General features: G+C 33.6%; 1 protein-coding gene across 1 annotated transcript in view; it reads left to right on the top strand.

The window, feature by feature from the left end:
* The first annotated feature begins 4,186 nt into the window (after window positions 1-4,186).
* LOC137616712 (adenylate cyclase type 2-like) overlaps window positions 4,187-12,500 on the top strand; it is a 95,027-nt gene continuing 86,713 nt past the window's right edge. The window contains 1 exon segment of the mRNA XM_068346714.1: window positions 4,187-4,386. The gene's annotated coding sequence lies outside the window, so the exon portion shown is untranslated.

The raw sequence follows: 12,500 nt of genomic DNA, 5'->3' as shown, positions 1-12,500 counted from the left end.
TTCCTTAAATATGTTATTCTTCCTTGTTTCCTTTCCTCACTGGGCTATTTTCCCTGTTGGGTCCCCTGGTCTTATAGCATCCTGCTTTTCCAACTAGGGTTGTAGCTTAGCAAATAATAATAATAATAATAATAATAATAATAATAATACCATCCAGTTGCCTCAAAATTCTCTTCATACCTTCCCACCTTGTCTTCCACAGATAATTAAAGTTGACCAATCTTTTCCAAACATCCTGCTACCTTACAGGCTTTACCTTTACTGTGTCAGATCATCTCTTCTCATTACATTTATCTATCATTCAACATTCATTATTCCATCTTCCTCTTTTCCATTTACCATAATTACCTTAGGATTTCTCACACTTATTCTAAACCTTCTCTTCCTGGAAATCTTTGGAATTCTTTTAACAGCTTATGCGGTTTCTTTACAGTCCCTAATCAACACAATATTATCTAACCTATTCACATACATATACATACATAGCCTACACATACGCAGGAACACACACACACACACACACATATATATATATATATATATATATATATATATATATATATACTGTATACATATATATATATATATATATATATACATATATATATACAATATATATATATATATATATATATATATATGTACATACTGTATATATAGATATGTATATATATACACACTGTATATATAGATATGTATACACACACACATATATATATATATATATATATATACATATATATATATATATATATATATATATATATATATATATATATATATCTATATATATATATATGTGTGTGTGTGTGTGTGTGTACGCGCGCGCGCGCGTGTGTGTGTGTTTGTGTGTGTACGTATGTGTGTGGGTGTGTGTGTTTGTGTGGGTGTGTCGGCACTGAATCTGATAGAAATTATTTTTTTAAATGATTGACATTAACAACATCGTTTATAACGTTATTCAAGTATTTAGATGTCAATCACTTTGATATTTACTGTATGTTTAAAATTAAAGAAAATAACACTATTTCGGAAAAAGGAGACGTATCTGCTTCTTAAGTCCAGAAACGTAAGCGTTTCTGTATACTGAAGCCAATGATTAATACGTATTTGTTTTACTGAATCTTCAATGGCATTTGGAACTGGGCTACACAAGGCCTTAGAAGAGTTGGAAGACCCAGGCCTACATGGCTGAGGACTTTGAAGCGTGAAGTAGGAGATGATGAATGGAGAAGCATTAATCTTAAATCAAGAGAGAGACGACTGGCGGAATCTAACTGAGGCCCTTTGCGTCTATAGGCGTAGGATGAGATGATGTTGATGATTGAAGCCAAATATGTTTGATACCACAATAAAGATTATTGATGAAGTGATTAAGTTTATTTTCTTGTCTGAAAATGCTGATAACTTTATGTCAACCATAAAAGTGGCCATTATTATTATTATTATTATTATTATTATTATTATTATTATTATTATTATTATTATTATTATTATTATTATTATCAAAATTATTATTTTTATTATCATTAAAATTATAAATATTATTATTATTATTATTATTATTATTATTATTATTATTATTATTATTATTATTATTATTATAATACCACTTATTATTATTATTATTATTATAATTATTATTATTATTATTAAAATGATTATTATTATTATTTTTATTTTTATTATTATTATTATTATTATTATTATTATTATTATTATTAAAATGATTATTATTATTATTTCTATTTTTATTATTATTATTATTATTATTATTATTATTATTATTATTATTATTATTATTATTATTTTTCAGGAGTAGATCCTCTTTTAAGCAGGTTTTATTGAAAGTGATTGCTGCCTCAGTGGCGTTAATTTTGTAATTAACTTTTTCTATTGTTCTTATTATCTTTTTCTCTTCATTTGAACAATCCGCCAGTAACTGGGAAAGGGACATATCAATAGGAAGGTGATGAAGACCATATCATTCACAATTTGTCTTTAATATATCACAACACATTGTAAAAGTACAGATAATATGTACAAAGTATAAAACACTATCACAATGTTAGTGCACACAAAGTAATGGTCACTTATTATTATTATTATTATTATTATTATTATTATTATTATTAGCTTAGCCACATCACTACTTTGAAAAAGCAGGATTATATAATCCAAAGTTCTCCAACAGGGAAAAATAGTCCAGCGAGGAAAGGAAATAAGGAAACAAACTACAAAAGAAGTAATGAACAATTAATATAGAACATATAAAGAACAGTAACAACATTAAAATATCTTTCATCTATAAAGTATTGAGATTTATGTCAGCCTGTTCAACTCTAAAAACATTTGCTGCAAGTTTGAACTTTTGAATTTCCACATATAAAACAAAAAAACATATTTTAGATACAGATAAAAATAACGTGTTTGATATGACGAAAAAACATATTATTATTATTATTATTATTATTATTATTATTATTATTATTATTATATGCTAAGCTACAATCTGATTGGAAAAGCAGGATGCTATAAGCCCATGGGCTCCAGACAGGGAAAATAGCCCAGTGAGGAAAGGAAACAAGGAAAAATAAAATATTTTAAGAGCAGCAAAACCATTCAATTCTTATTTAAGACTATTCAACAAATTCTTTTATCAAAATCACGAGAATACTGCATTACAAATATGCAACTGTTACAAGGGCGATCTTAGACGTAAACGAATATATATATATATATATATATATATATATATATATATATATATATATATATATATATATATATATATATATATATATATATATATATATAGTCAGAAATGTAACATTAACCAGTATAAGGGCTAAGGAATTGAGTAATACAAAGATGAGGAACAATACTAGGACTAAAAGTGGATTGCCGGTAGAACAATCTAAATCTCAGCTTTGGGAAACTATTTCCCCTGAACCTATCTTTAGACGCAATTTTCCATTACTTCTATTATTATCTAATATTTTCCCTCTTCTTTTTAAGGAACATGAAAGTTCGTTGCTACGTTTTATGGAAAGACACGCCCTCTTTTTTTTTCTAAGATGAGTGAAGCTCGGAGAGGAGAAATTGAAAAAAATCAGTCTAGGGTTGATACCAGCCGCCCAGCCCACCTGTTCATTGTTCATTATTCCTATCATTATATAATATTTTCCCTCTTCTTTTTAAGGAACATCAAATTTCGTTGCTTCAGTTTAGGTAAAGACACGCCCTCTTTTCTCTATGACGAATGAAGCTCGGGGAGGAAGTGAAAAAAATGAGTCTAGGGTTGATACCAGCCGCCCAGCCCACCTGTTCATTGTTCATTATTCCTATGGTTATATATTTTCCCTCTTCTTTTTAAGGAACATCAAAGTTCGTTGCTTCAGTTTAGGTAAAGACACGCCCTCTTTTCTCTATGACGAATGAAGCTCGGGGAGGAAGTGAAAAAAATGAGTCTAGGGTTGATACCAGCCGCCCAGCCCACCTGTTCATTGTTCATTATTCCTATTATCATATATTTTCCCTCTTTTTTTTTTTAAGGAACATCAAATTTCGTTGCTTCAGTTTAGGCAAAGACACGCCCTCTTTTCTCTATGACGAGTGAAGTTCGGGGAGGAAGTGAAAAAATGAGTCTAGGGTTGATACCAGCCGCCGAGCCCACCTGTAACATTACTGTCATTTTTGACGGGTAAATGGGCATTAGTCAATAAACAAATACTCTAAGTCTAAAGAATTCCCCCGCACCACTCTATAATTATGACCAGTATCTAGTCGCTAAGAGATTGTTAAAAAATGCGATAACACAGCCTTTGCTCTTAATAAGTAAGACAAGAGCTTATCGATAAGCTGATAAAAAAATGATATCAAGATAGGGCGTTCTGGGATAGCGCTCAGTCATTTCAGAACTCTGAAATGACTGGAGCTTGTGTTGTTTACTTCGTTTCTAAGTGACTAAGTATTAGGTAACTTTATATGTCTGTACTTTCAATTATCATTGAGTTGCCATGAATTCCTTGATTATCTGTTCAAGTTCATGCACTGAATTTAATCATGTCAACTGTTTAAGTGGACAATTTCCTGTAATCTGATTACGCAAAGATAACGTTTTTCCGTCTCGCCGGCGCACTTTGAGAACGAACCAGTTTTTTTTTTTTTAATATTAAGTAATGAATTCTGAAATCAACCGTAACATCGTCAGTCTTTTACTTGCATCCTTAGAGAAAAGAAATTGTGTCTTTGGATGTGTTTGTAATTTTCATGAACGCTTTTAGGCTGATTGCCGTGGCAAGTGTAAAAGTTCATAACGTTGTTTGATGAAAGTGTTAAGATATTTTCATTCTATTCATATTTCTTCAGCGGAAACCATAGAAGGTAAGTTTTCCATTTGCTTGTCAAAGATTATTATCGCTATCTTAACCTTATGCATTCCTGAAGTGATTTTAGGTTTATGAGATTTATACACTTAGAAAAACATATTTAAAATTAATTCTTTTAGTGATCTAACTGTATTTGTTTGTTTATTAGTAGACATTTACTAAACACTAGCTTTTTTTTTTTTAATTTCACGTTCCAAAGTTTACATGACTAAACCGATTGAGCGAAGTTAAATATCTGGCGTCTCAACTACTATGGTCAGTGAGGAATAAATATAGAAAATACTTATAATGGTTTACTATGTCAGTTCAATCTAAAGATTTTACTTATGATATGTGAATTGTGATACGTTACAAACTAGCTCGATATCTTTTCGGAATAAGAACATAAATAACTTATTATCTTAAATGCCTTTACGAGTTCATTAGGTGTTTCTGCTTCTTTGTTTATTGTACAGATACTCTTTTTGAAAGGCTTCATTTTCAAGTAAATCGTTTGATGTAGATTGTATTCAGTTTCTTTGTCAGCCTAGGAAGAGCAGTTTTCCTATTATTATTATTATTATTATTATTATTATTATCATTATTATTATTATTATTATTATTATTAAGATACAACCCTAGTTGGAAAAGCAGGATGCTTTAAGCCTAATGGATCCAACAGGGAAAATAGCCCAGTGAAAAAAAGGAAATAAGGAAACCGGTAGAACAGTGTGCCTGGGTGTACCCTTAACCAAGTGAGCTTTACCCCAAGACAGTGAAAGACCATGATGCAGAGGCTATGGCACTTCCCAAGACAGTGAAAGACCATGATGCAGAGGCTAGGGCACTTCCCAAGACAGTGAAAGATCATGATGCAGAGGCTAGGGCACTTCCCAAGACAGTGAAAGACCATGATGCAGAGGCTAGGGCACTTCCCAAGTCAGTGAAAGACCATGATGCAGAGGCTAGGGCACTTCCCAAGACAGTGAAAGACCATGATGCAGAGGCTAGGGCACTTCCCAAGACAGTGAAAGACCATGATGCAGAGGCTAGGGCACTTCCCAGGACAGTGAAAGACCTTGATGCAGAGTCTAGGGCACTTCCCAAGACAGTGAAAGACCATGATGCAGAGGCTAGGGCACTTCCCAAGACAGTGAAAGACCATGATGCAGAGGCTAGGGCACTTCCCAAGACAGTGAAAGACCATGATGCAGAGGCTAGGGCACTTCCCAAGACAGTGAAAGACCATGATGCAGAGGCTAGGGCACTTCCCAAGACCAGAGAACAATGGTTTGATTTTGGAATGTCCTCCTACAGGAGCTTCTTACCATAGCTAAAGAGTCTCTTCTACCTTTAGATAACTTCTAAGTTGACTACCCAAGTCTTAGGTTCAACCCTCCAATCTTCTAATAGTTCATTATCAACGTCTTCCTTATCAACACCGAGTGTTGACACGGTTATCAACACCTTCCGACTCATATAAATTGGTTAATAATTATTCTCTCGGTTGATAGAATCATGTAATTTGCTACATATCGAAGAGCTACAAGTGCTTGCTTTTATCTTAGAATGAGGACAGATAGTATGGAATGTAGGTCGGTTTAATTATATTGAAGGAGTGGTAAAGAACAGGATCAAAGACATACGACCTCGGTGCAAACATCAACTGGTGATCATGAAAATAAACTAAAACGTTCTCTAGCATTAATATCGACACACTCACACACACACACACACAGAGAGAGAGAGAGAGAGAGAGAGAGAGAGAGAGAGAGAGAGAGAGAGAGAGAGAGAGAGAGAGAGAGAGAGCTTTAGCCTCCAACGAAGATTTATTTCTTTTTCTCCCATAATATTCATGAGCTTCTACTTAATCCATGGTTTTTTCTCTAGCATTAATGTCGACACACACACACACACAGAGAGAGAGAGAGAGAGAGAGAGAGAGAGAGAGAGAGAGAGAGAGAGAGAGAGAGAGAGAGAGAGAGAGCTTTAGCCTCCAACGAAGATTTATTTCTTTTTCTCCCATAATGTTCATGAGCTTCTACTTAATCCATGGTTTTTTCTCTAGCATTAATGTCGACACACACACACACACGCACACACACACACACACAGAGAGAGAGAGAGAGAGAGAGAGAGAGAGAGAGAGAGAGAGAGAGAGAGAGAGAGCTTTAGCCTCCAACGAAGATTTATTTCTTTTTCTCCCATAATGTTCATGAGCTTCTACTTAATCTATGGTTTTTTCTCTAGCATTAATATCGACACACACACACACACACACACATACACACACACAGATTGCCTAGAACTTTAGCCTCCAACGAATATTTTTTTTTTTTTTTTGTCACACAAGCATCTATTCAATCCATGGTCTAGTATGTTAATATAGCTCGAATGTTGTTCTATATCCTCCTGTCACTGTTATCATCAACTCCACGTACTTATCTCTTTCTCGCTATCCTCCATTCTTTGTTCTTAAACAAGGTAAGAATGATTAAAAAGAATATAAATAGAACAGAATGACAGGTCATTTGTTCTTTTGATAAGCGGTACGTAAGATCGTGACGGGCTGAGAACAAACTTAAGTCTACGATGTTATTTTGTTCTCAACTCCACTGCGTGATTGTTCTTCGATGTATTTTCTTGAGAATCTAATGGATTTATCCTTGGCTCATATCCCACATGCCCAACAAGTGGTGCCGGTTTAGTATATGGCCTACCTTTCGAATGTGGCCTACGAAATTCTATCTGTTTTAGTATGTGGGCTAACCTAACCTAACCTAACCTAACCTTACCTTACCTTACCTAACCTAACAAGCCAAGTAGGCCACATACTAAACCAGAATAAAAAAAGGTAGGCCACATACTAAACCAGAATAAAAAAGGTAGGCCACATACTAAACCAAAATAAAAAAAGGTAGGCCACATACTAAACCAGAATAAAAAAGGTAGGCCACATACTAAACCAGAATAAAAAAGGTAGGCCACATACTAAACCAGAATAAAAAAGGTAGGCCACATACTAAACCAGAATAAAAAAAGGTAGGCCACATACTAAACCAGAATAAAAAAAGGTAGGCCACAAACTAAACCAGAATAAAAAAGGTAGGCCACATACTAAACCAGAATAAAAAAAGGTAGGCCACATACTAAACCAGAATAAAAAAGGTAGGCCACATACTAAACCAGAATAAAAAAGGTAGGCCACATACTAAACCAGAATAAAAAAGGTAGGCCACATACTAAACCAGAATAAAAAAAGGTAGGCCACATACTAAACCAGAATAAAAAAAGGTAGGCCACAAACTAAACCAGAATAAAAAAGGTAGGCCACATACTAAACCAGAATAAAAAAAGGTAGGCCACATACTAAACCAGAATAAAAAAGGTAGGCCACATACTAAACCAGAATAAAAAAAGGTAGGCCACATACTAAACCAGAATAAAAAAGGTAGGCCACATACTAAACCAGAATAAAAAAAGGTAGGCCACATACTAAACCAGAATAAAAAAGGTAGGCCACATACTAAACCAGAATAAAAAAGGTAGGCCACATACTAAACCAGAATAAAAAAGGTAGGCCACATACTAAACCAGAATAAAAAAAGGTAGGCCACATACTAAACCAGAATAAAAAAAGGTAGGCCACAAACTAAACCAGAATAAAAAAGGTAGGCCACATACTAAACCAGAATAAATAAGGTAGGCCACATACTGAACCAGAATAAAAAAAAGGTAGGCCACAAACTAAACCAGAATACAAAAAGGTAGGCCACATACTAAACCAGAATAAAAAAAGGTAGGCCACATACTAAACCAGAATAAAAAAGTTAGGCCACATACTGAACCAGAATAAAAAAAGTAGGCCACAAAATAAACCAGAATAAAAAAAGGTAGGCCACATACTAACCCAGAATAAAAAAAGGTAGGCCACATACTAAACCAGAATAAAAAAAGGTAGGCCACAAACTAAACCAGAATAAAAAAGGTAGGCCACATACTGAACCAGAATAAAAAAGTTAGGCCACATACTAAACCAGAATAAATAAGGTAGGCCACATACTGAACCAGAATAAAAAAAAGGTAGGCCACAAACTAAACCAGAATAAAAAAAGGTAGGCCACATACTAAACCAGAATAAATAAGGTAGGCCACATACTGAACCAGAATAAAAAAAGGTAGGCCACAAACTAAACCAGAATAAAAAAAGGTAGGCCACATACTAAACCAGAATAAAAAAAGGTAGGCCACATACTAAACCAGAATAAAAAAGGTAGGCCACATACTGAACCAGAATAAAAAAGGTAGGCCACATACTGAACCAGAATAAATAAGGTAGGCCACATACTGAACCAGAATAAAAAAAGGTAGGCCACAAACTAAACCAGAATAAAAAAAGGTAGGCCACATACTAAACCAGAATAAAAAAAGGTAGGTCACAAACTAAACCAGAATAAAAAAGGTAGGCCACATACTAAACCAGAATAACAAAGGTAGGCCACATACTAAACCAGAATAAAAAAGGTAGGCCACATACTGAACCAGAATAAAAAAAGGTAGGCCACAAACTAAACCAGAATAAAAAAAGGTAGGCCACATACTAAACCAGAATAAAAAAAGGTAGGCCACATACTAAACCAGAATAAAAAAAGGTAGGCCACATACTAAACCAGAATAAAAAAGGTAGGCCACATACTAAACCAGAATAAAAAAAGGTAGGCCACATACTAAACCAGAATAAATAAGGTAGGCCACATACTAAACCGGCAACCAACAAGTTTGGTTGAAATTGGTGCTATAGTTTTTGCGTAATGTTCATAAACAAAAATAAACTAACAAAATATTTGCCAATTGCTCAACATTGCTATTATTTTCTTAGTACACCGAATAGTCTGGCCTATTCTTTACAGATTCTCCTCTGTCCTCATACACCTGACAACACAGAGATTACCAAACGATTCTTCTTCTTCACCCAAGAGGTTAATTACTGCAATGTAATTGTTCAATGGCTACTTTCCTCTTGGTAAGGGTAGAAGAGACTCTTTAGCTATGGTAAGCAGCTCTTCTAGGAGAAGGACACTCCAAAATCAAATCATTGTTCTCTAGTCTTGGGTAGTGCCATAGCCTCTGTACCAAGGTATTCCACTGTCTTGGGTTAGAGTTCTCTTGCTTGAGGGTACACTCGGGCACACTGTTCTATCTAGTTTCTCTTCCTCTTGTTTTGTTAAAGTTTTTATTGTTTATATAGGAAATATTTATTGTAATGTTATTACTCTTAAAATATTTTATTTTTCCTTGTTTCCTTTCCTCACTGGGTTATTTTCCCTGTTGGGGCCTCTGGGCTTATAGCATCCTGCTTTTCCAACGAGGGTTGTAGCTTAGCATTTGATAATAATAATAATAATAATAATAATAATAATAATAATAATAATAATAATAATACTGCTACGTACTTGTACTTTGATGTCATCTGCATCATCCCCTACTTCATGCTTCACAGTCCTCAGCCATGTAGGCCTGGGTCTTGCAACTCTTCTAGTGCCTTGTGGAGCCCAAGTGAACGTTTGGTGAACTAATATCTCTTGGGAACTGCGAAGAGCATGCCTAAACCATCTCCATCTACCCCTCATCATGATCTTTGATGTACTTTATTCAAAATGTTACAGTTTCAGCTTTGGGTCATACCCAACATGGCTACAAATTTGGTCTAAATCGGTACACGAATTTTTGTGTAAAGTTATTATTATTATTATTATTATTATTATTATTATTATTATTATTATTATTATTATTATTCAAGTACAACCCTAGTTGGAAAAGGAAGATGCTATAAGCCCAATTTTTGTGTAAAGTTATTATTATTATTATTATTATTGTTATTATTATTATTATTATTACTAGCCAAGCTACAACCATAGTTGGAAAAGCAAGATGCTATAAGCCCAAGGGCTCCAATAGGGAAAAAATAGAGAAAGTTGCTCACAAACAAAAAAATAAATAAGCTAAACAACAGATATGGGTGAATCCTACCCTTCGCCAAAAAAATAAAAGAAAAGAAAATTAACCATCTTAGGAAGACTGAAACATTATTAGAGACTGTAAATCTATAGAATAAATGCAAGAAAGGCTACGGATAGCATAATATTCCAGCTGTTACCAAGTTGTGGAATGATCTTCCTAATCGGGTTGTTGAATCAGTAGAACTTCAAAAGTTCAAAGTTGGAGCAAATGCTTTTTTGTTGACCAGGCAGACATGAGTCTTTTTATAGTTTATATATGACATATTTGTTGTTGACGTTGTTAATAGTTTATATATGATATATCTCTTTTGACATTACTTTTTTTAGAATGATTTATTGTTAATTTGTTCTCTTCAGTTATTTATTTCCTTATTTCCTTTCCTCACTGGGCTATTTTTCCCTATTGGAGCCCCTGGGCTTATAGCATCTTGCTTTTCCAATTAGGGTTGTAGCTTGGATAGTAATAATAATAATAATAATAGTTGCAAAATTAATTTTATCTAGGGGGAAAACTTATTTCAAGTTTGTGACACAATTCACTGACGGAAAAAAAAACAGCAAATAGATAAACATGTTCATTATTATTATTATTATTATTATTATTATTATTATTACTATTATTATTATTATTATTAGTAGTAGTAGTAGTAGTAGTAGTAGTAGCAGTAGTAGTATTTATTATTATTATTATTATTATTATTATTATTATTATTATTATTATTACTTCCTAAGCTACAACCCTAGTTGGAAAAGCAGGATGCTCTAAGCTCAAGGGCTCCAAAAGGGAAAATAGCCCAGTGAGGAAAGGAAATAAGGAAAAACTAGAAGAGAAGTTTAAGAACAATAATTTCAAAATAAACTTTTCATACATGAACTATATAAACTTGAAAATAACAAGAGGAAGAAAAACAAGATAAAATAGCAATCTATTTCATCTGTTAATGTTTTCCTCATTATAGATTTTTGAATTAAAGAAAAAACTGACCTGTTCCTTCTCACCTACACGCATGAGGGAGTTACGGGGGGGGGGGGCTGTGAGCAAATTATTCAGTATTCAACGCACGGCTCAGATAGACGTAGGCTTTTGCAATTCCCTTTAGTCTGGCACTCATCTTTAGAGTTCGCCATTCACCCTCTGGATTGGCAAGTGCTTCTAGATGATTTCAGAAACAAAATAGAATTATTCAGAAATAATGAAATTAAGAATTATTATTATTATTATTATTATTATTATTATTATTATTATTATTATTATTATTGCTAAGCTACAATCCTAGTAGGAAAAGCAGGATGCTATAAGCCCAGGGGCTCCAACAGGGAAAATAGCCGAGTGAGTAAAGGAAACAAGGAAAAATTAAATATTTTAAGAACAGTAACAACATTAAAATAGATAGTTTCTATATAAACTATAAAAACATTAACAAAACAAGATGAAGAGAAATTAGATAGAACAATGTGGCCGAGTGTACCCTCAAGCAAGAGAAATCCAACCCAAGATAGTGGAAGACCATGGTACAGAGGCTATGGTACTACCTAAGACTAGAGATTAATGGTTTGATTTTTGAGTGTACTTCTAGAAGAACCTCTGGCCATAACTAAAGAGCCAAGACTTAGAGAACAATGGTTTGATTTTGGAGTGTGCTTCTCCTAGAAGAGCCGCTTGCCATAACTAAAGAGCCAAGACTTAGAGAACAATGGTTTGATTTTTGAGTGTACTTCAAGAAGAACCTCTTGCCATAACTAAAGAGCCAAGACTTAGAGAACAATGGTTTGATTTTGGAGTGTGCTTCTCCTAGAAGAACCGCTTGCCATAACTAAAGAGTCTCTTCTACCTTTACCAAGAGGAATGTGGCCACTGAACAATTACAGTGCAGTAGTTAACCCCTTGAGAGAATAAGAATTGTTATAGATTCGTTTTACGGCAGACGAATTATTATTATTATTATTATTATTATTATTATTATTATTATTACTTACGAAGCTACAACCCTAGTTGCAATAGCAGGATGCTATAAGCCTAGGGGCCCCAACAGGGAAAATAACCCAGTGAGGAAAGGAAACAAGGAAAACTAAAATATTTTAAGAACAGTAACAATATTAAGATAAATAA

The sequence above is a fragment of the Palaemon carinicauda genome, chromosome 22, assembly GCF_036898095.1.
Source record: "Palaemon carinicauda isolate YSFRI2023 chromosome 22, ASM3689809v2, whole genome shotgun sequence".
Taxonomy (NCBI): domain Eukaryota; kingdom Metazoa; phylum Arthropoda; class Malacostraca; order Decapoda; family Palaemonidae; genus Palaemon; species Palaemon carinicauda.
This window is presented reverse-complemented; position numbering and strand designations above follow the sequence as displayed.